Genomic DNA, 25,366 nt, shown 5'->3' on the forward strand with positions numbered 1-25,366 from the left:
CACACTCAAAATGCAAAGCTCCAATCATGATAATTTTGCTCAGCGGGAACCATTGACATGTTTGGTTATATTGGAGTTGGGGGGGCCAGTATAATTGGCACAGGATCCAGATTTGCTTTTCATGGAGATAACTAGATTATACTTGACTGCTGTGTGCAGGAGCCTGATAGTCTAATCGCAGAGCAGAACACAGGCAATACACCGCCGCTGAGAATGAGAGCAAACCAGAAGAGTGGGCTCTGGCCAGGACAGCAAAGGCAGCAAATGGCTGGAGACCTGAGAGAAGAGAGTGATTTAGTTGCCTATAGCAGTGAGATACAGTAAACATTAGAATCTTCCATCTCAGAGCTGAAGAGAATCCATAAGATGACCAGCTCCAGGCCTTGAGAGAAGTGAAATGTGTGTGTGTGTGTGTATGTGTGTGCGTGCGAAAGAGAGATTTATTTCTTCCCTCAAGTCAACACAGGATAGAAACTCAAAATTACTGAAGACAGAACATTTTCATAAAATTCAGCAGTGATTCCAGTTCCCAGAAATAGACACTGATAATATTACAGTTTACTTCTTTCCAGGTTTTCCTCAACACATTTTTTTACCCAATTGTTATTGTACTACATGTGCAATTTTGTGCTGTTTTTTTTCCCCACTTTACCTCATAATATAACTTTATAAAGCAAATAATATCTCCATGTTATTCATATTCATTATAATCCTCATTTGTCACATAAAGTAACAGAGACTGGAGAATTGACCCCTGACCAAAACCTCACAGTTAATAAGGGGTCAAGCTTCCTGCCCCACAGTGCAGCATTTCTGAGCCTACGTCCCAGATCCTGAAGTCATGTGTCTAATGTGTAATACATTTCTAGACACTCTATCTAGGATATACACACTGTCTTCTAATACAGACTGTCATTAAGGAAAAGAAAATGTACAGTCATGGTCTTTTAATAAGTAAAAATGTTACAAAAATAAGTATGAAACAGATACCAGAAGGTCAAAATGGACATATTACCTATATTATGTTACCTTACAATATATAATTACATGAAATATTGTGAAATACTTTCTACCATCTCATAAAATGGTGTGCTGTGGTTTAGCAGAGAGTCTCCTTGTAATCTTTTAAAAACAGTATCTATTAGATCTAACAGTATAAATGTTATAGTGTAACTATCTTATGGACTGTAATCCAAACATTTCTACATGTTTAACTCTGTTCTATGTAGAATAAAAGCATCTGGAAAATGTGGCCATTGCCTTATTTCTTCCTAAATGCAAAAAAAAAAAAAAAAAAAAATTGAAATTGCCAATAGCAAGGTTGATTTTTCTTTACCTAAACGTCCACTGTATCTATTTACTCATTTATTTCTGAAGTTCCTTTCTTTTGGCTTCTATGATATTCTACACCCTTCTTTCTTCTCATTCCTTTGTGTGGGTTTTCTCTCTCTGGATGTTTTGTCGGCATCTCTTATTCCTGCTTCCCCTTCTGTTTCCAGAAATTACCTTCAGACCATGTCTCAAGCGATGTCCTAAAGCAGGGGTCCCCAACTCCTGGGCCATGGACCTGTCCGTGGCCTGTTAGGAACCGGGCCACACAGCAGGAGGTGAGTGGCAGGCGAGCGAGCGAAGCTTCATCTGTATTTACAGCCGCTCCCCATCGCTCGTATTACCGCCTGAGCTCCGCCTCCTGTCAGATCGGCGGCGGCGGCATTAGATTCTCATAGGAGCGTGAACCCTACTGTGAACTGCACCTGCGAGGGGTCTAGGTTGCACGCTCCTTATGAGAATCTAATGCCTGATGATCTGAGGTGGAGCTGAGGCAGTGATGCTAGCGCTGGGGAGCGGCTGCAAATACAGATTATCATTAGCAGGGAGGTTTGACTGCACAGAGACCATAATAAATCAGTTGCTTACAGACTCATATCAAAACCCTGTCAGTGAGTAGCAAGTAAAAAGAAGCTCAGGGGGCTTCCCTGGTGGTGCAGTGGTTGACAGTCCGCCTGCCAATGCAGGGGACACGGGTTCGTGCCCCGGTCCGGGAGGATCCCACATGCCGTGGAGCGGCTGGGCCCGTGGGCCATGGCCGCTGAGCCTGCGCGTCCGGAGCCTGTGCTCCGCAACAGGAGAGGCCACAGCAGTGAGAGGTCCGTGTACCGCAAAAAAAAAAAAAAAAAAAAAAAAAAGAAGCAGCTCAGGGCTCCCACTGATTCTGCATTATGGTGAGTTGTATAATTATTTCATTATATATTACAATGTAATTGTAATTGTATAATATCTATATTATTAAAATGTAATAATAATAGAAATAAAGGGCAGAATAAATGTAATGCTCTTGAATCATTCTGAAAAACCATCGCCCCTCCACCCCGCCCCAGCCTGTGGAAAAATTATCTTCCACAAAATCAGTCCCTGGTGCCAAAAAGGTTGGGGACTGCTGTCCTAAAGGGACTTCTGAATAAGAACAACTTTTGTCACCTGAATAAACGGTGGGAGCTTCATATACACATCTTTTTTCTCTTCTTCCCTCTTTGCCTTGTCCAGTAGTGTGGGAACTAAGCAGTACAGTCATAAATTAATTCTAATGTCTTAATGTAGGCATCAGGGTGCTCCCGGCTGCTCCTTGATTCATTTAACAAATATTTATTGAGCACTATGTATCAAGAGTTACAACTGCACTGGGGACACGGAAATTAAGATCTCTTCGAGGTGCTCACAGTCTAATCTAGTAGAGGGGGACAGACATAGGGAAAAAAACCCTGCACATTTGGAAAAGAGTGTAGCAAGTGAAATAATTCAATTAAACCCATGTGCCAAGCAGATGGCAAAGAGGATAGGGCTGGGCAAGGCCTTGCTCCTCATAGACTCCCAACCAGCTGGCAAATGGTATAATTACCTGGCACATGTTAAGTGCTTCACGGCAGAAAGAAAGACACCGAAAAGTCAGCAAGAGCCATCAGACAGACAAGCGACCTGACAGGAGGAACACTTTAACAAATCATTGCCCTAGCAACGTGAGGAGAAGTTTGTTTTTCTTATTTTTCATGCTGCCATTATGTAAAGCCTACTGGGTGTCAAGTCTAGTTCCCAGACGCTGTGGCTCCAGACAGGCAGGCTTCCTCACCCTGCCCTCAAAAACCTCCAGGCCGCCCTTGCAACTCTCTCTCTCCTTGTTTCCCCCAGACCTTCAATAGTAAATCCCCAACTAGGTGATAGGAGATTATCTGATTAAAGTCATTCACACTAAGGCGAGAATGAGGCTTAATCCTTCAAAAGTGTTTGCTCTGACAAAAGGATAGCTTGTTAACCCTAATGAACTGCTAATAGGCAGAAGTTAGAGGGCTCTATGGATCCCTCCTCCTCACTTTCCCAGACTCCCCCAACCCCACGCCCTTCGCTTTCTATTTCCCCTCCTGAAATAAAGGAAGAAGGGAAACTGGTGAATTCAGCAATATTATGGAGTCCTATTACACACATTATCTCTTTGAACCCTCACAAGAGACGTGTGAGATGGCATGTATGAGGCCCTCCTAGAAATGAGGAGACTGAAACTAGGGCAGTGGTTCTTGACTTTGGCTACATTTTGGATCTATAGAGTGCAACCGTCTATCTCTGGGTTGCAATTAAATCAGAATTTCTGGGAGTGGCACCCAAGCACCAATTTTTTTTTAAAGAACTTTTTTTTTTTTAATATCCTCAAGGTTTTTATTTATTTATTTTTGGCTGTGTTGGGTCTTCGTTGCTGTGTGTGGGCTTTCTCTAGTTGCGGTGAACAGGGGCTAACTCTTTGTTGTGGTGCGCAGGCTTCTCATTGCAGTGGCTTCTCTTGTTGTGGAGCACGGGCTCTGGGTGCGTGGGCTTCAGTAGTTGTGGAACATGGGCTCAGTAGTTGTGGCTCGCGGGCTCTAGAGCACGGGCTCAGTAGTTGCGGCGCATGGGCTTAGCTGCTCTGTGGCATGTGGGATCTTCCCGGACCAGAGTTCGAACCTGTGCCCCCTGCATTGGCAGGCGGATTCTTAACCACTGCACCACCAGGGAAGTCCCCATCAATATTTTTTTTAAGTTTCTCAGATGATCCCGCTATGCAGCCAAGGTTTCCTACTGCTGAGCTAGAGTTTATGAAATAAAATCCCTCAGAATCAGTGGCAATGTATGGACCTACTCTGTTCCCTCCCCTTGGCAAGTTTGTCTGGCACAATAGAAACAGTGTTCTCTGCAGGAAACTTTATCTCAAATTGAGTTTAGGTTTGCCCACATGCATGTAGAAATGCAGGAGGCGGCTAGTTGTGGGGAGGTTAGATGCTGCGGCGCCTTTGTCATGCACCTGGTTGGACATGATGCTCCTTAGGCCACCAAAATATGTCTCACTTTGTACCTTGTAAGCATCAGTGACCTGTGGGCTTAAAAACAAGCTAGAGAAACAATCAAGCCCACACAGAGGATAATCCTACATGTTCTATAAGGCTTAGGTTGCTGTTTGCTTAAAAGTCTATAACCTGCCTCTTTCTGAGAAATTGTGATCATGAGCACAGTTAAGAATGACATCAGGGCCTCTGAGTATCCTGGGCCACTTCCTTTTGGGTTTATTTATATCAGACTAAAGAAAAATATATATATATTCTAGAATATATACATATATGTATATATTCATACATATGTATGAACATGTATGTATTCAATCTATACATATATGTATGATGTATATACATATATTGAATACATATATTGAATATGTATGTATTCAATATATACATATATGTATATATGCATACATATATATGAAAATGTTATATGAATATATATGTATATATGTATATATATGACTTTTTTAGAAATAAAGTCTTTGGCAAATTTTAGTATGTTTTATAAATTCACTCAACAAACTAACATAGTTAAATCATAAATACAAATAAATTAATAGGACATTTCTCATTTGAATCTCATTTGCGGGTAATGTTAGAAGTCTTAATTTACTATCTTTGTGAAAGTGCCGTCAGCCAGAATGTGGCTCTCCTGGCCACACCTGGCTGGACTCAAATGCCTTTATTTCTGTCACCGGCTTAGCAATGAGTAACTGCTGACAGGACCTGATCCCATCTAGCCTTCTCAGTAATTTATGTATTTCTAGACAATGTTGAACATTCTTCTCCCTTTCAAACTTTTCTGGCCGTAGGCCACCAGCTCACTGGTAACTGCTGCATTTTCACTCTAAGTCGTTTTGCTGTCAACTTTCCTATCTGGTCCACAAATAGTCACTGAGCACCTGGCGTAGTTCTGGCCTTTCCTGGAATCTGAGGCTACAGGGTAACACTAGACCCCAAGCCTCTTGAAACATACATTTCCACAGGGGCAATAGATATGAAATAATAAGTAATTATAATCAATTAAGTAAACAACAAATTTGCAAAGTGTAGTGAAAGGGAAGGAAAAAAATGTGAACAGGTGAATCTAAACTCAAAAGACAGACAATTATTATTTTTATGATCTCCCCTTTATTTCACTGAATTCAAACATCTGAAGTTATAGCTCTGTGAGAGCCATCACAGTACTTAAACTACACATCTACACTGCTTGAATTCCTCCTCATCTGTAAGACAGAATTCTATTACTGGCTGTGTGAAACAGTGACTTTATTTCTGTTAAGATGAAGGGTGTCCACCACACAGGCCCCGAGGGCAAGGTTTAAAGAAATCTGTGACTGATCATTACTACCCTGCCCTTGCTGTGTTCTTTGGTGTTTACTTTCATTCATTTCCTGGGTTTAATCTTTTAAGGCTATGACATCTACAGACAAAGCCAGCTTCTCTCTCACACTTTTGGAGAGTATAGTATGTCAGCTTTTGAATTAATATATGAAAATCCACTTGTATTATCTTTGTTTTTGTCAAAGTTACAGGACGTTTTTATCCTTGTTCCTGATGTAAATTTTTTTTTACTATTCCTGGATATAAAAGGTAGTATGTGGGGGCTTCCCTGGGCTTCCCTGGTGGCGCAGTGGTTGAGAGTCCGCCTGCCAATGCAGGGGACACGGGTTCGTGCCCCGGTCCGGAAGGATCCCACATGCCGCGGAGCGGCTGGGCCCGTGAGCCATGGCCGCTGGGCCTGCGCGTCCGAAGCCTGTGCTCCGCAACGGGAGAGGCCACAGCAGTGAGAGGCCCGCATACCGCAAAAGAAAAAAAAGGAAAAAAAAAAACCAAAAAAAAAAAAAAAGGTAGTATGTGCTTATTTTAAATAATGTATCAAGTGCCTTTGATAGGAGTTTATTAATTCTGTTCAGGTGCCACTGTAAAGATGTTTATGCATGATTATTCTAGATTAGCAATAGAGTGGTGGTGTACAACTCCTACCCACATGCTTACTCCCATGTACAATGTAACTTCCTTCCACAGCTTCAAGACGCCCACATTCTTGCAAAAAAAAAGCACTTTCCTACCTGTCATTTAGTCTTTACAATTAAATAAAGAAAAAAGTAACGTATAAAAGAGGCTGGCCACTCTGAGCCTCTCTTTTCATAAAGTCTTTCTTCTGTAAAGATACTCTAAATTACAGACTTAGCCAGAACAGTTTTTCTCCTTGTGATGACTTTGAAGTCTGTTTATTCTTATAATATACTGGTAGGTCTTTCTTGGAAGAAGCTGTAAACACTTCCGTCAGGTCCCTAAATACTGAAAACTCTACATGGTCCCTGGGAAGTTAACTCAGATTAGACTTAAGCTTGTAGAAAAGGGCATATTTGTCACCAAATATCCAATTTATGTGAGGCAGCCAAATTAATTATTAGGAAAATGGAGTACATGGATGATACTTGGCACACTTTTGGATATCTTCCTTACCATGATGGAAGAAGACAACTGAAGTAAGTCCATTTCGCTTATGACTAACTTACTGGGTGACTAAAGGGAACACACTGTCTACTTTGGGGTTATTGGCAACAGGTATACACATGCCAAATATGACACATGGGCCAGTTTCCACTGGCAAGAGTCACGGCTGCTGCCACCTCGCCCCTCTGCCTGTGTTGTTGCGTGCTCTTGAAACAAGGCATATCCATCTCCCCCAGCCTCGTGCAATGACCTGTGTTTGCACCACACTCTTTAGAAGAATCAGGTTAAAAAACGGGGGGTAATTTTTCAAAAGCTGCTGCTCTGCCCATGACCTTGGCTCCTGTGAGATAAAAGAATCTTTGGAGTCTACTAGACATGAGATTCTGGACAGTCTCTCCAAGTCTCAGTTTCCTGTGAACTTAAAATGTCTACCTCATAAAATTGTGCTGATGAAAGACTTCATGAGAATTAACCTAACATGGGTGAGACATTTGATAAGTTATAGCCATTGTTATTATTTTAATTACATAAAATTAATAGTGGATAGTAATTACAATTTTTTTTTTTTTTTTTTTTTTTTTTTTTTTTTTTTTTGCGTTACGCAGGCCTCTCACTGTTGTGGCCTCTCCCATTGCAGAGCACAGGCTCCAGACGCGCAGGCCCAGCGGCCATGGCTCACGGGCCCAGCCGCTCCGCGGCATGTGGGATCTTCCCGGACCAGGGCACGAACCTGTGTCCCCTGCATCGGCAGGCAGACTCTCAACCACTGCGCCACCAGGGAAGCCCTCTCTTACAGTTTTCTGAATAGACAGGTAGGATGTAATTTAAAAGGAAATCCCAGATGTTCCCTGGAATGATAAACAGGTGCTTGAGAAACATCTCTCTTAATTGGCCAGTGAACAGCTTTCTTTTGTCCAACTTTCCCCACCCACTTTACAAGGGAAATCATAAGAAGGACAAGCCAAGCCAAGCAAAAGGCATCTACCACTTTAGGGACTTCCCTCATGACGCAGTGGTTAAGAATCCACCTGCCAATGCAGGGGACAAGGGTTCGAACACTGGTCCGGGAAGATCCCACCTGCCACAGAGCAACTAAGCCCGTGTGCCACAACTACTGAGCCTGCGCTCTAGAGCCCATGAGCCACAACTACTGAGCTCGCGTGCTGCAACTCCTGAAGCTCATGTGCCTAGACCCCGTGCTCCGCAACAAGCCACCGCAATGAGAAGCCTGTGAACTGCAAGGAAGAGTAGCCCCCTCTCGCCGCACCTAGAGAAAGCCCGCGCGCAGCAACGAAGACCCAACGCAGCCATAAATAAAAAAATAAATAGAGTTTAAATTTAAAAAAAAAAGACAACTACCACTTTAAAGAACAGTTTATATGCACAGTTGCATGGAAACCACTTCCTTTGGAACCGTACGTGAAATTATGATTTTTTTTAACCCAGTCAAAGCTGTTGCCACAGGATAAAAATTTCGTTGTCTACTTGCTTCTTTTAAGTAACACTAGTCAAGAGATCCTTTCAGACATAGCTTCCCCTTTTTCAGATTTTACTCCTACCTCCCTGAAAAAAATATATCTCTCAACTTCATTAGAACAAACATGCTCAGAACTCTACGAGGAGAAAATAATGATTATGTGTTGCTAAGTGCTATTTAGTAACAAAGGCTTGGGCCACAGGAATGATGACATCACCCGCAGAAAGAGGAACATTTACACTTTTGAAAGAGATTCTTTTCCAACATGATGGGTCACCGTCAGAAGAACAAAGCCAAATAAGGCAGGAGGAGAGTCTGCTTGGCCTGGAGAAAGCATTCTTAGCATCCAATTCTGGACAACTATCCGCCCCAAGTTAACTAAATAGAGTCACACCCCAAGTCTGCGTGTTCTTTCTGTGCTTCCGTCCTCAATCTTGTTCACGTCAGCAAATATGTACTACTCTTATTGCAGAAAACCTGCAACTCCATAGTTTCAGTAGGTTTGCTTCTTGGTTAAACTGCCCAACTATGGTAAGTGGCAGGTCAGAGAGTGGCTTCATGTTTCAGGACTGGTCTCTAATATTCACACACTGCAGATATTCATGCATTTATTCCCTCATGCACTTGGGAACCACACACCATCTCACACTTTGCATTAATCCGATAACATGGTGAGTCATCACACCCACATATTTACGTTATAGGATGGAATGCACTGCTTAAATAGCACAGAAGCCATCTGCATCCCTCCACACTTCCCAATACGAGTAGCATAATGGTTTTCTATTTAGGCATTGTCAGGAGTACTCAAAAGTTAGCTTCTGACTCCTACAGTATCATGTCTGCCTGCCTTGGGGAAATTATGATTGTGTTCCTCTCCACCCCACCCATTGCCATCCTTCTAGCACATACTCAGTTCAAGGTCAGAAGTAGATTTTTTTCTTTCTCATCTCTTAACCCAAACCAGACAGAGAAGCAGCCATACTAGTTGTAATTCATTTCTTAAGTATAGGGGGAGGCCAATCGTTCTTAAATATTGAGTTTGTTTACTCCATTAAAAAAAAAGAATATGTCCTTTTCAGTAAGCTAGGTTATATTCCCTTCCCAAATCATATTCCACCTCCCACCTCCCTCAAAAAGTTGTGTCCAACTAACTCTAGGATTTAAATGGTAGTAATTGGGTCATTTAGAGCCCTTGGGATAATAAAAATAAATCAGAGGAAATTTATAATTACCATGGAAAATGCAGAGTAAGTTACTACTACTTAGAAGAGGAACAGGTTGATATTGCAAGGGTCTCTATCATCACTGGCACTGTGATTTAGGAAGAATAAACAAAGGAACATCTGTTGTCTCCAGGCACTGGAAAACAGCCTTTTCTCTAGTCTTTTCTGCTTTACATCCATGCAGAAACAAAGGCGCCTAATGACCCCATTACCAAACATCAGTGAACCTATCTTCAATGACCACAGTTGGGGTCAGTTAGTCCACGGCAATCTTGCTGAAAAAGCTTAAGTTGACAAATTTAAATGATATTTGAGACCTTTTCACTTTTATCAAACTCACACCTATTATGGAAATGAAAAGGCAAGAAAATGTAGTTAACCTCTGAAGGTAAACTTAGCTTATCTGAAATTTATCTAAATATAATAATTTATCTCCTAAGAAAGCTTTTGACCTATGTAGTAATTCCTGCTTCTCTTCAAACAACAGCTTTTCCTGGCCTGTGTTAAACACAGATAATGAATGGGTCATTCATGTACTCCTCTACCCTATCCACACACGTGCATGTCCTTGCAAATATTTGCTCACACTGTACAACTCCTTTCCTTGGCCTACAACGTCGGTTCCCTGGCCCTTTGTCCACCTCAGCTCTCCTTAGCTTCATCTTCCACTTCCCTCCGAGGACTGGACTCTTTCTGCTTCTCAGATATGCAGATAGGCCAAACTCATTCCTGCCTCTGCACTTGCCCTTGCCCGTTACGCTTCCGGGGCCACTCTTCCCAGAGTCCATGGTTCTCTCAGCCTTCTCGTCATTCAGGTCTTGGCTTAAATATTACGTGTTCAGAGAGGCCACCTCGGGAGGCCAGCTGTCTCTCTGTCCTTCTACTTTGCTTAATTTTCTTCGTGCTGCTACCCTCATCTGAAATTCCCTTTTAAAAAATGTACTTGTCTATTGGTTTACTCACTGTCTCTCCCCACTAGACTGAAGGGTAGAATGCTGAGTGTAGAATCTTGGTCCTGTCCATCACTGTTCCCCCAGCATCTAGAACACTGCTCAATGCATGATGCTTGATGTAGGAATACATGAATAAACACACTTCAAAATGAAAACAGAGTCTTCTCACAAGAATTAAAAATCTTCTCTTCACATAAGCCACTTCCTGAGAAGAACCACAAAGTCAGGGTCACCAAACACCTTGTGTGGGAGGACCGTAAAATAGAAAAAAAGTTACCCAATATTAAATTCATGTAATATTAACATTGTTTTAGTTCTTTGAAACTTTTCTGAAATTTTCCAAAAAATTTATTATCTCTTTTCTACCAATTAAATGTTGATGGTTCAACTTTAAAGCCGATTCCTTCAGGAAGCCTGTGCCATCACTATACCCAGAAGTATAGCTTTCAATTATTTTGATGTCTCAAAAGGTATATAATACACCTTATATATTTTTCATACTGGGTCTCAAAATCCACTTCTTTTAATATTTCATCTACCAGATTGTAAGATTTCTGAGGCAGGGATTATACCACATAGTCTATAAATTTCTAATAGTATCTAAGCCACAGCTCTGCCTACCTTGCTTCTCAGTAAATAAGTAGTAGAGGCAGTATAATACCATGATAAAGACTCAGCATGGGCTTCCCTGGTGGCGCAGTGGTTGAGAGTCTGCCTGCCAATGCAGGGGACACTGGTTTGTGCCCCGGTCCGGGAGGATCCCACATGCTGCAGAGCAGCTGGGCCCGTGAACCATGGAGGCTGAGCCTGCGCATCCAGAGCCTGTGCTCCGCAATGGGAGAGGCCACAGCAGTGAGAGGCCCGCGTACCGCAAAAAAAAAAAAAAAAAAAAAAAAAAAAGACTCAGCTTAGAGAAAGACACACCAAGATCAGTTTTGTGCATTATCAAGCTACCTCTCTCTGAAGCTCTCTCTCTTTTTTCTCTTAAATCTGTAAAATGAGAATAATAGTACTAATTTCACAGTGTTGGTGAGGGTATTAAATTACTCATGGGAAGCACCTGAAATACAATAATATTTTTAAATGGTACTAAAAAATAGTACTGGGGGCTTCCCTGGTGGCGCAGTGGTTGAGAGTCCGCCTGCCGATGGAGGGGACACAGGTTCGTGCCCTGGTCCGGGAAGATCCCACATGCCGCGGAGCGGCTGGGCCCATGGGCCATGGCTGCTGAGCCTGCGTGTCCGGAGCCTATGCTCCGCAACGGGAGAGGCCACAACAGTGAGAGGCCCGCGTACCACAAAAAAAAATAATAATAATAAAATAAATAAATAAATAAATAATAGTACTGAAAAGGGACATACAATGTTACTAAAAACTGGTGCTAAACGTATAATAAAGCTATTATCAGCATCATCACCACCACTGTTATTTGGGGCCTAATAATCTCAAGAACCAAGTTTTATGTTTATAACCTGAAACTTGACATTTTGCACAGGCAAAAAAAAAACCCCAAAAAAACCCAAAACAGTTTTCCTAGAGTAGCTTTATAATCCACTTCAAGACCAAAAATAGAACCAGGAAATAATTACAAAACAATGTGTGAACTGCATGCATGGCCATGAGGACAGCACAGACAGATGGTTCATCAAGAAAGTATTCTGGAAGGAGATTGCTCTTTCATTTGGCTTGGAGAAAGCAATGAACCCTAACTGGCCAAGAAGAACGGGTGCATGTTTTTCTTGGTGGTGAGGGCAAGGGCAGAAAGAGTGTAGAAGCCACGGGGCAGCAATGCACAGCAATTGTCCCTCTGGATTTTAAGAGGGTAGCGGCAGCCGCTGTGAGCTCATCTCTTTTTAGCTCAGTGGAAAAAAGCCAACAGACACAAAAAAGAGAACTTCCTGGTCCATTTGTTGTCTCCAGGGACCACATTTTGTTTCAGTTCCTTTCAGTCAATGGTAACAGAAGTATCCCCACCTGACAACTGCATGGCAGTTTAGAGCACTGTCATAACCTTGGCTTCTTCCAGACAACCTTGGGAGATAGCTGTTATTTTTATTATGCCTGTACATGAGGCTTAGAAACATCAAAGCCTTTGGCTTAATGATTTATTTGTGTACCTACTATACTCCATGCAGTGTTCTAGATACTGAGAATATATCATGAACAAAACAGACCAAATCCCTACCCTCATGGAACTTACATTCTAGTGGGAGGAACAGACAATAAATAATTGAATAAAGAAATAAAGATGAAAATTTTTTTTAGTATTAAGTGCTATCTAATAATAGAAAATTTAAATGGGGAAAAGGATAGAGGGCGACTGGGATAGGGACACTACAGTAAAATCTTCGGTTGGTTATGGAAGACAACCCTTTGAAGGAACATTTGAGCAGAGGTCTGAATAAAGAATGATTGTGTCACAATATGTGTGGGAAGAGCATGCCATGAAAAGAGAAGGAAGAGCATGTGCAAAGTCCCTGAGTCAGAAATGAGGTTAAGATACCCTAGGAGCAAAATGAAGAGTGGAGTCAGAGCATAGTGAGTGAAGGGATGAGGAGTAGGATATGAAGGAGGAGATGTAGGTGGAGGACAAGACATATAAACTAACAGGAAAAACTTGAATTTTATCCCAATTAAAATAGTAAGCCATTGAAGAATTTTGAGCAGCGAGTTATATGATATGATTTATGTTTTAAAGAGTCATGCTGGCAAGGATGCATGAGTAGAAAAAGAGAAGTTTCTTAGGAGGCTAGAACAAGAACAGAGATGCCTTCAACAGAGATGACAGTGTCTCACATGGTGCTCAAGATGGCAGAAGGGGTAAGCCTGATCAGTGCTGGGATATATTTTGGAAAAATATATTAACAGACTTGCTGATAAGTAGGATGTAGGTGAGGCAAAGAAAGAAATTAATGATGCTTTTGACCTAGATAACTGAGTATAAGACGGTGCCATTTACTGACCAAAGAAGATTGGGGATGGAGCAGAGAAGGGTAGGCAATAAGGAGATTTTTTTTTTGGACCTGTTGACTTTGACATATCTCTTAATACCTGAGTGAAGAAGTTTAATAATCACTTTGAGGTATGAATCCAGAAGTTGGCAGAAGGTTAAGGAGGTACGGTTTTTTTTTAATTTAAAGGTATGGGACTAGATATCTGGAGAGGGAAAACAAGTAACTTATCTAAGATCCATAGTCAGTAAGTGACAGAATTGAAATTGAAAATGAATCTTTTGACATAGACCCACTTGCTCTTGCTGCCACAAATATTAGAATGTATTCATAGTTATAAGCACTGGAATAGAATATGGTGGAGTGCTGGGGGCAGGGACATTCTAGAATCACTTATATAGAAGGGTGAGAATTTTTTCCAATGTTTATGGACTACACAAATTCATGGTTACTTCTTATCTTACTTTCTTTTCTAATTATTTTTTGTAAATGTGGTGATATACACACAATTAACTTTAAAAAATCTCTGGAATGATAAACTCATAAGGTTGGTCAAGTACTACAGATAGCTACTTTCTCATCTGAAATGGTCACTTTTTGCAATACGCAAGAGAATAACTGACTTTAGCCTAAACGTAGACTGCACAGAATTGAAATATAAAGATAAAAGTTCAACCAGCGGGGCTTCCCTGGTGGCTCAGTGGTTGAGCGTCCGCCTGCCGATGCAGGGAACACGGGTTCGTGCCCCGGTCCAGGAAGATCCCACATGCCGCAGAGCGGCTGGGCCCGTGAGCCATGGCCGCTGAGCCTGCGCGTCCAGAGCCTGTGCTCCACAACGGGAGAGGCCACAACAGTGAGACGCCCGCGTACCGCAAAAAAAAAAAAAAAAAAAAAACTTCAACCAGCAACTCAAATAGGTATTTCTGAATTGTATCATAACATTTGAATTAGGTTGTATCAAGCTTGTTTAATAGAAATGTCCCCAGGCAAGTAGCAATTCATCTCCATGGCTTAAAAAAAAAAAAAAAAAGATTAAATCAATTCAAAAAATAAAATAAAAGCAAAAAGAATGCAAAGGAAGAAAATTTAAAACTGGAAACAAACTGAAACAAATGAATCTAATTGTATTTTAAATGAATATTATGATAACCCTGACTGAAAAGGAAAAGGAGAGTGAGGGATGGAGGGAAAGAGGAAGGAAGGAAGGAAAATTTACTCATCCAGTAATTTACAAATACAATATTTGGCAGGGTATGGGTGTGGGGGAGAGAAGTGCACACAAACTCTGCCCCTTTTTTTTTTTTTTTTTTTTTGCGGTATGCGGGCCTCTCACTGTTGTGGCCTCTCCCATTGCGGAGCACAGGCTCCGGACGCACAGGCTCAGCAGCCATGGCTCACGGGCCTAGCCGCTCCGCAGCATGTGGGATCTTCCCGGACGGGGGCACGAACCCGTGTCCCCTGCATCAGCAGGCGGACTCTCAACCACTGCGCCACCAGAGAAGCCCTGCCCTCTTTTTCAGTAGGTTTGTTTACTGTAGTAGTGGTTTTGGTAAAGCAATTTAGAAATTACTTTAGAGATGTATCATAGGGTTGAGTGCACGAGTAAGCATGTTGATGTTAGGATCCAGGGCTCACACTGTGGAAGGAGGAGCACACAAATATGGAACAGGGAAGGGCAAGAAAGAACCCTACAGGGATAGATTGGAATTGGAGCTATCAGATGAACTCATGATGTCCAAAAGAGAGGTGTGTGTATACAAAAGGTTTTATGCATAAGCATTTGTGAATGCATGTTTTTGTGTTTATGTCTCTACATATGTATGTGCATTAACATATTTCTCCTGAAAGAGTCAAGAAGCAAAAATATTCAATGGCAGTGAATATGCTAAACATGCAGATCTGGGCCTCTAACACCATTCCCCACTAAAGGAGATGAGAAATGAATGATTCCAGGGGTGAGACAGGATGGGTATCAGACCAGCCTACAACATCTTCTTTTGCCAGAAAGTAAGAAAGTACTCACTAACATGATGGGGATGTGCCACAAAGGCATCAGAAGTCAGAAAGAGAGGGCTCCATTGGCTAAATAGGGACCATTTGAGCACCAAAATAATTAAAGCAGTAATGAATTATAACCATTGAAAAGGCAGAAATTCATGAGTTCACACCAGTAACAGATAGATACATAAATTAATAATTAAATAAATGGGAGAGAAGAGAGTTCTTTTGCTTACGGTAGAATGTGCAAGACTGATGAAAATGTGCAGGGAGTGCTGGAGTTGGAAAATCATCATTTGGTAACCATTATAGTACAGATTGCATCAGATGAGAACACCAGTTAATGCGAAGCCCAACTGGAAATTTTTTCACTAGGAGCCTTCCTGATAAAATGGAGAAATTAAGCAATACCTTGACTAGGTGGCCAAAATTAACACTCCCAGTGTGGGACAGATGAGCATCATGTGCCTCTAGATGTGATAGCATGAGAGGAACAACATCACCTATATGTGCAGTATTCTAGCAGAAAATGCATAACCACAATCTAACCATGAAAAAATGTCAAATACAAAATGAGGAACTCGATGTTAAAAAGAATAGAAAAAAGAGTAGGTGGATAAACTTTATTCTTTAAAATTTTCAATTCCATAAAAGACAAAGAAATAGTGTGGAAATATTCCAGATTAAGGAAGGCTAAAGAGACATTACAACTAAATGTGATTCATGACTCTAGACTGAGTCCTTTACTGGAAGGGGAAATATTATAAAGGGTATTGTTAGATAAATAGCAAAATCATAATATGAACAAATATGAGATTAAAGTATTGTATCCATGTAAATTTATGAAGTAGATAATTATATGTAACTGTTAAATAAGAGACTTCTATTTTTAGTAATTACACACTGAAGTAAAGGGTCAGGTTGTTTGTAATGTGCCCTCAAGTGGTTCAGAAAAAAAAAATGGAGGTAGAAAGATAGAAAGAAAGAATGAGAGCAAATTATAAAGCAAATGGGGTAAAATATTAAGATTAAGCAAACCTGGGTAAGAGTATATGGGAGTTCATTATACTGTTTTATTTTTACAGCTTTTTTGAGCTTGAAATTATTTCTAAATAAAAAAATCTTTTAAGTAAATGAAGTATAACAAGCATTTCTAGTGAGCATTTTAAAAAGTCCATTGCCATCAGCTATCTGATTTTATTTTACTCAGAAAGCCGCCTAATTGCACAGAGAATGTTTTTGCCTTTCCTCTAATTCAGATCTGTTCACCAACACAGGAAAAGAATAAATGCATCTCCTTATATTTTTTTCTTATGAAAAGGAAAAATAAATTGAACTAAGTTATACTTAAAGAAAAATTCTACTAAGTTTATTTTCAGAATCAGAACTGGTGATGTTTTTGCAGATCATGTTACTATTTATATCAATAAGAAGAATTTTGAGAATGATTACATACATAAAAAACTAAAGGCTTATGATGAAATATCTGTAAAATAGAATAACAAATTTTCTTTAAATTTGGATTTTAAAATCCAAATTTAGCATTTTCCTCAAAAATACTGAAAAATTAAAACTTATTTCTTGTACACACATGGAATAATGAAAACATAAAGCTTAAAGCAATTTGGAAAACATCATATCTAACTGCCTGATTTTAGTTCATGTAAAATAATTAAAAATATCAATGATGTCAAGTAAGTGTTGGAAATATAACAATAATGCTCAAAAACCAAATAATTTGCATTTTAAATATTTTAAAAATTAGCAGTTTTTAAAAAATTTTATTGGAGTATAGTTGATTTACAATAAATTAGCAGTGTATTTATTTTCTTCAGTGCAGATGTGTAAATTAGACTGCACTTAACATACTGTTTTAAATGGGAATACTCAGAAATATAAAAGGACTTGCCCTTGTTCTTTATATTTACGGAAATTATTTCTTATATGGAAATGAGATTCATATTCTATCTCACAGACAACACATAGTTCCACAGTGCATATTTTTGGGAAAACAAGAACTTTCCGACTTATTTAGCACATATTTTTATTAATAAAATAAATATGAATAGGCTACATGTGGCACTTATTTGGAAGTCATATACATTATAAATAAATAGAAGATCAACAGATGTAGGTGGACACAAATTTGCTTTTAAAATGCTGAAAGACCCACGTTACCTAGATTTAGGGTATTTTTGTTTCTGAATTTAAAACATTGCGTCCCTCTTAGTCTGCGCTTAAGCCATAATCTTTCTTTCAGGCAACAAACTTTCTTGTCTTTGCTTTTGTTTTTGCAAATGGGGAAATAGCCAAAAGGAGGGAAAACAAAACAAACAAAGAAATGTTTCAGTGTTTCAAAAGTTCTTTTGCAAATCCAGTTATTTATGTCAAAAACAAATAACGTTGTTTCAAAGTAAAATTATTATTTGAAAGATGATGTATTCGGGTGGGATAGAGCCCTCTGTTAGCAGCATTCTCTTCCACAGGTGGGCAGTTTTGGGAAGTTCATACTGCGAAAGAGGAGACAGCCAGGGAACTGTGAGATTAGCTGGGTCAACCCTGAATCTCGATAGTCTGACAGATCTCCAGCAAGATCAACCACAGGTCACATAGTCAACCGTGTCTTATTAAGACAGGTATAGGGCTTCCCTGGTGGCGCAGTGGTTGAGAGTCCGCCTGCTGAGGCAGGGGACACGGGTTCGTGCCCCGGCCCGGGAGGATCCCACGTGCCGCGAAGCGGCTGGGCCTGTGAGCCATGGCCGTTGGGCCTGCGCGTCCGGAGCCTGTGCTCCGCAATGGGAGAGGCCACAACAGTGAGAGGCCCACATACAGAAAAAAAAAAAAAGACAGGTATAAAATTTCACAATGCCATACAGCGGTCATCCAGTTTTAACTTTTATTAGATTCAATGAAAATTTATGTCTTAGATAGTGGGTCACATGAATGTAATCCTAACGAAACATAGTAAAATATGTGTCTATAGTTCAAAAGTCAAAATTTGTGTTTTCCAGAAATGAATTATTTACAATATTATATCTAACATCACTTAAAAATTTTGGATGTGTGAGCAGGGTCTAAATGTTTGTTGTAATGACAGTATGTGAAATAAAAAGCCTATGCAATGCATCCAGCTGTTTTCCTAATAATGCCAAGAATATCCCTTTCAACAATCTATATGATTTATGCAAACACAGCCATATAGGCACTAATTTTTTTCTGTAGATAGAATGTTCTCAAAGGCAGAAAAAATTCTAAGCTTATTTTTCATAGTCTAGGACTAGACTGTTCATTCAGAGACTTCAGTAATTCTCAACAACATCAACACATCTGTCTTGCTAGCAAGATAGCATTTTCTCTACTTCTTTAGCCTTCATTTGTGGTTCTGAATTTGCAGTGGTGATCAATTTAGATCGTAATTTCCTTGGGTTATGTTTTCTCTTGGTTGTTATCAGTTATTCAGCGTAATGCCACACTATGTATAGCACACCCACAGCACTTAATAGTTCATGATGTCAAAATATCTCATACTTAAAATTCTGGACATTTAAATATACTTCCATCATTTTTTAAAAGAGAGGGGCATTAAAAATGGTATTGTTGCAAATAACATAACGAAGTTCTGATGGAAGTAGTGTTTAACTAGTGTATGATACATAAAGATGAAGATGCACAATTTTAATGGATTTCTCAATTCTAAAATGTTGATCTAGTTAAGGATGTCAAACTTTATACTTCCTGAATTTATAATACTAACAGTCTGTTTTTAACAGTCTGTTTTTCCTCTCCCTATAAGCAAAAGACAGCAACTCTTGTTACATCACATTGCATGAAAATAGTTTAAAAAAAAAAAAAAAGCTTTTTTCCAGGTAATGTAGTAGAACCAGTATGACAGTACTGTTCACCAAAACAGTAAAAATTAAATCCATTAATTGATGGAACAATGTAGACTTTCTTTATTGGAAGCCATGTGAGTATTCTAATTAAAAAAGCAAACCAAGTTAAGTAAGCATTCAAATTATTATTTGACTATATATATTATTTATATGTATGTGTATATAACTGCATTTTTCTTTTTAAAGATGTATTAAAATAAATTGTAATGTTTTGCCAAAGTACATAGAAACCAATTGTTTTTAAAAGGATTTAAAAATTGCTATATAATGAATACAATTGTATTAAATACAATTGCTATATAGTGAATACAATTGTGTTAATACAATTAATTAATGTTAATATGTGTAAACGTTACTCTAGATTGGGACAACAAGAAAAAAAATTCTGCTGGATTTAGATTACTTTAGAATTTCTTAATGAGATCAGTTTCAGCTTAGTTTGACCTCCAGTTATGAATGCAAATGGTCTTACCTTGTTTTAGTTCTTGTTCCATTGCTATGCATTAAACTGTAATTAATCTTATTAAGACAAACATGAATTTCTAAAATTAGATTTACTTATTTAGATTTTTAAATCATATCATCTACACTACAAACTGCTCCTAAAGTATTTATGTATCACTGCAATGTGATGATATGAAAAATAACACTGAAATGTCACATTTTAATTAATACAATATATTTTCACAGTGGGTAAACAAATGCAAGAATATCTTTTCCCTGTAAAACGTTCAACTAATAATATGCAAAATTAACAAGCCAATATATGTAGGAGAATTTACAAATGTTAGGAATTTGCTAGAGCTGGGGAAGAAAAAAGTTCTCAAAATTTATTATTAATATAAAAGTTATTTTAGCACTTTTAGCACTAAACTGTGTACAAAATTATGAAAAAAAGAGAATGTTTTACTTTGCAGTTAAAATAATTCAGCGATTGATAAGAACTTTTAAAATTTCCAGCTTTTTAAATGTTGTATGAAGTTGAAACGTAAATTTACTAAACTTTTTCATTTGAAATATTGACTACTTACTTGAGAGAGGTATTGGTTTTATCTAACCTACTTTGTAATCTGGCCAGCAATTTAAACTGTTATTCTATAAGTAGCAATCCAAATAAAATGAAAAATAACAAGTAAAACTTTCTTCTTACCTCTATGTCTTATTTACAGTTGCTTGTTGAGCTGCTTAAATAGTTGAGTTAAGAGCTCTGTTCTCTGCTCCGCTCTCTTCTCTAGACACATTTTTTTTCCCTCTGCAAAAGGATAGTCTACCAAAAGAGGAAGTTGTGAAACACCAGAGTCATTATGCTTTATAAATTCTATGGAGAACAGAAAATTATTCACAAAGCGTACACTTGAAATCATGGTAACAGGCTATAATTTATGTGTATACATACATAATTAATGTATACACATATTTATATGTGTAAGCAAATTTTAGAAAAGTTATTGAAATCTATACTTAAGTAATGCTCATTTACATGAGGAAACATTTCCTGTGTGGCTAAATGATAATCATAGAGGAACAGAAAATACTGCTCTGTGTGGAAGAAAATTATCAAGCTGATACATGAGAAATAAACTTGTTTTTATAAGGCTAATTAATGTAAAGTCTTTAGAGTATGACCTAAATCCTAATCTGACTACAGATATTTTGTAAAAAGAAAAAGAAAACAAAACTTCAATAAACGGGCATTTTCCTGGAATCTGAGTAGTGGTTTTTTACCTACAAGTCTTAAACTTCCTTTCCCATGAATAGTTGCCTGTTACATATAGATAAAGCATTGCAAAACTGAAACTGTTGCTTATTCATGAGCTATGGTCTCTCTCAACTTCAGCCACAAGAATAAAAAACAGGTGCAGATCCTGCAATGTTGAACATTTAACTGGTTAAGTTTCTAACAAGATGGGGCATTAATTAAAAATATCTATAGGACAGTAGGGACAATGTTTGAAAAAGGACATAAAAACAGTTGAGCAACACAAATACTATTGCCAACTTCAAATAAAAAGAAATACTCAGGGGCTTCCCTGGTGGCGCAGTGGTCAAGAGTCCGCCTGCTGATGCAGGGGACACGGGTTCGTGCCCCGGTCCGGGAAGATCCCACATGCCGCAGAGCGGCTGGGCCCGTGAGCCATGGCCGCTGAGCCTGCGCGTCCGGAGCCTGTGCTCCGCAACGGGAGAGGCCACAACAGTGAGAAGCCCGCGTACCGCAAAAAAAAAAAAAAAAAAGAAATACTCATGTATGTACTTCTCCCAGGTTACTGGATAATAGAAGCAAATGGGTAGCTGCAATTTGTATGTGGCGGTCTCTCCCAACCTCCCTTGGTCGTTGGGGAAGAGGAAGGGGGTGGATTGCAAGAATAATTAAGTAATTATGTAAACCTCCACAGATTGCAAGAATTACTTTCTGGACTTTAGAAACTACCACGCTCTCAGGGGATCACACTCTGCTTTTTAGTTAACCATATTTTCAAAGAGGCAATAAAAAGTAATTAGGGGATGATTAAAAAATGGAAACATTTTCCATTTCACCTAAAGTCATACTTAATGTGAATTTGCAGTAAAAATAAATGAATAAACAATACTAAGAAAGCTGCCTCCACTCCCACACAAAAACCATAAAACCAAAAACCAACCAAACAAAAACCCCTCCATAGCGTCACCAATATAAAATCTGATTTGAATTCTCTAGTGAGATAACTGTAGAAAAACTTTTGAAGAAAAAGTTATTATTGATGTAATTAACATTGCTTAGATGCTATGTGTTTTTTGAGAAATGTTCAATATTACTGTATATGAGTATTATTATAAAACATTAAGCCCATCTGCTCCCCAGAGACCCAGGATCACTCCTGGAAGCATAGTGTTCAATATCTGTGGATGATTTTAATGTGCTAGCTCAGTATTTGTGTCCCTTTTACCAGGTGGTGGATGTGTATCTCTCTTTCTCTAATAATCCTTTCCAGGCTGGTGAATATGCTCAAGGTTCCTCCATCTTAAAAAATCTCCTCTGACTAAACTGCCCTATTACTTTCCTTTTTGAGAAAGTTGTCACCATTGACTTCCTTCAATTCCTCATACCCTCTGTATGTACATATGTGTTTGTGTGTGTGTTAGAATATATATAAAATAAATTGACCATTATTGTCATTTTTTAAGCATATAGTCCAGAGGAATGAAGCATTTGCACACTGTTGTACAACCATCACCACCATCCATCTCCAGATCTTTTTCATCCTCCCAAATTGAAACTCTGCACTCATTGAAAAATAAATCCCAGTTTCTCCTTCTGCTGCCCATTCCCTGGCAACCACCATTCTACTTTCTGTCTCTATGAATTGACTAGTCTGGGTACCTCATAGAACACTTGTCCTTGTGGCTGTTTATTTCACTTAAGTTCATTCAAGTTATAGCATGTGTCAGAATTTTCTTCCATTATATGTATATACCATAGTTTGTTTCTATTCCATTATATGTATATACCATATTTTATTTATCCATTCATCCTTTAATGGATACTTGTGTTGCTCCACCTTTTGGCTGTTGTGAATAATGCTGCTATGAACATGAGCGTACAAATATCTGAGTCTCTGCTTTCAATTCTTTTGAGTATACACCCAGAAGTAAAATTGCTGGATCATGTGATTATTCTGTTTAAATTTTTGAGGACCTACCCTACTGTTAAATCCTCCTATCTTCCTCATGCTTCATCCCTCCGCATTCTGGTTTCTGTCTCTCCTATACACCAAGACTCTTGACAAAGTCACTGAATGACCTTGTTACCAAATCCAAATGACACGTCAAAGCCCTCGTACTTGACCTCTTGGCAACATTTGCCACTGTTGACCACTTCCTCCTCCTAGACGTGCTCTTTGTGCTTGAATTCTTGACTTCACCCTCTCCTTCTGATTATGGAGCAATTGCTTCTTTGACTTTCTGATAGGGTTCCTTAACTGTGTTCATCCACTGAAGGTTGCCATTTCTCAGGATTCTGTTCTGGGCCTGCCCTTCTTTCTTACCCACAATCTCCTCAATATATTTCCATGGTTTCAGTAGGCAAATACTTACTGCTCCCAAATCTGTCTCCAACCTAAATATCTCTCTAAAGAAGTTTTGACCAGTGCAAAATACAAGATCATTTTTACTTGTCATCTAGAGAAAAAGATTTTGCCTGGAAACCCTAAGACCAGCCTGAATTAATTTTCGCCTCTACTATTGTTTAGCTTTGCACATGTCAGCCATTATTTCTGAGCCCTCTTTCCTCATCCATAGAATGGGGCCTTAAATGCCCTCCTTAGAGAATCACTGGAAGATGATTTTCTTAACATTCAAAAAATCATGAAATAAAGAATACTTAAATATTTTATTGTGTTTATAGTATAAAAATACAGATAAAGCAGAAGTCTATTCTATTTCCTTCTAACATGATTCTCCTCCCCTAAGGTAACCAATGATATCAGTTTGATGCATATCTTTTCAGACCTCTTTCCTGTGCAGTTATATATGTATATATAATATACATATACATATATTATAGCACATATGGAACTAAATAATTTTGGGTTTTTTTTTTTTTTTTTTTTTTGCAGTACGTGGGCCTCTCACTGTTGTGGCCTCTCCCATTGCGGAGCACAGGCTCCGGATGCACAAGCTCAGCGGCCATGGCTCACGGGCCCAGCCGCTCCGCGGCATATGGGATCTTCCCAGACCGGGGCACGAACCCGTGTCCCCTGCATCAGCAGGCGGCCTCTCAACTACTGCGCCACCAGGGAAGCCTATTTTGGGGTTTTTAAAATATACATAACATCATACTGTATGTTTTTCACTGTGGCTTTTTTTAACTTTAAAACATAGCTTGAAGGTATCTCCAAGTTATTCTTTTTTTAAAAAAAAACATTTATTTATTTATTTGTTTATTTATTTTTGGCTGCGTTGTGTCTTTGTTGCTGTGGGCAGGCTTTCTCTAACTGCGGAGAGCGGGGGCTACTCTTCGTTGCTGTGCGCGGGCTTCTCATTGCAGTGGCTTCTCTTGTTGTGGAACACAGGCTCTAGGTGCGTGGGCTTCAGTAGTTGTGGCATGCGGGCTCTAGAGCGCGGGCTCTAGAGCGCAGGCTCAGTAGTTGTGGTGCACGGGCTTAGTTTCTCCGCAGCATGTGGGATCTTTCCGGACTAGGGCTCGAACCCGTGTCCCCTGCACTGGCAGGTGGATTCTTAACCACTGCGCCACCAGGGAAGCCCTCCAAGTTATTCTTTTGAACTGATTCATATATATCTAATTCCTCTGTTGACAGAATTTGTGTAACTTCTTCACAAAAATAGAGCCAGTCAGCAACATTATAAATGTCTCTTTAAAAATATGTGCAAGTCTTTCTTTAAGGTAGATACAGGAAAGCAGAATTGTTGCTCCAGAGTGTATATACATTTAAAATATTAATTGTCACTGCCAAATTGCCCAGTCAAGAAAAGATTTACCCTTTTGGCTTCCAACATCTCCTGGTTTTTGGCTCTTTTGTCAGTATTTAATAGACTGAAACTTTTAAAGATTTGCCAATCTAATGGACAAGAAAATGGTGTCTTAATGTTTTTAATTTATATTCTCTGATTATTGTGGAGACTGAACATATTGTAATGTTTGTATCTCACTTTTTATTTCCCGTTTGTAAATTGTATGTTCTTTCATTCTAGACATTTGTTTATTGGATAAATGTCAACATCTTATTGATTTGTAGGGTTAAATTTATCTTGTTTCACTGCATTGTCATCATTCTTTTTCAATGCTCCAGTAATTGGCTACTCTAACTTTTTGAGATGACTCCAGTATTCTTTGATAATACACTTGCTTTTTGGAACAGCAAGATGACCGAGGCTTATTTTGTATATTTCCTACCATAGGCGTGAACTTAGTCATTTCTCTAAAGGACCCTGGTTCCTTTTTAGTAGGACAGGGTTTTTTGAGACTACAGTTTAGACCTTAATCGTGTTCATTGCTACCGAGTTATCACAAGCATTAGAGTTAGTGAATAAAATGTTAGCTCTTTCTA

The 25,366-nt window shown here is 39.1% G+C and overlaps 1 long non-coding RNA gene across 1 annotated transcript in view; it reads right to left on the minus strand.

Annotated features, from left to right (window-relative positions):
* Positions 1-20,486: 20,486 nt before the first annotated feature.
* LOC132490830 (uncharacterized) overlaps positions 20,487-25,366 on the minus strand; it is a 70,454-nt gene continuing 65,574 nt past the window's right edge. Inside the window, exon 4 of the long non-coding RNA XR_009532606.1 lies at positions 20,487-20,589. This is a non-coding gene — a long non-coding RNA (uncharacterized LOC132490830). The remainder of the gene's footprint in view (positions 20,590-25,366) is intronic.

Source organism: Mesoplodon densirostris, chromosome 5, assembly GCF_025265405.1.
Source record: "Mesoplodon densirostris isolate mMesDen1 chromosome 5, mMesDen1 primary haplotype, whole genome shotgun sequence".
NCBI classification, from domain to species: Eukaryota; Metazoa; Chordata; class Mammalia; order Artiodactyla; family Ziphiidae; genus Mesoplodon; species Mesoplodon densirostris.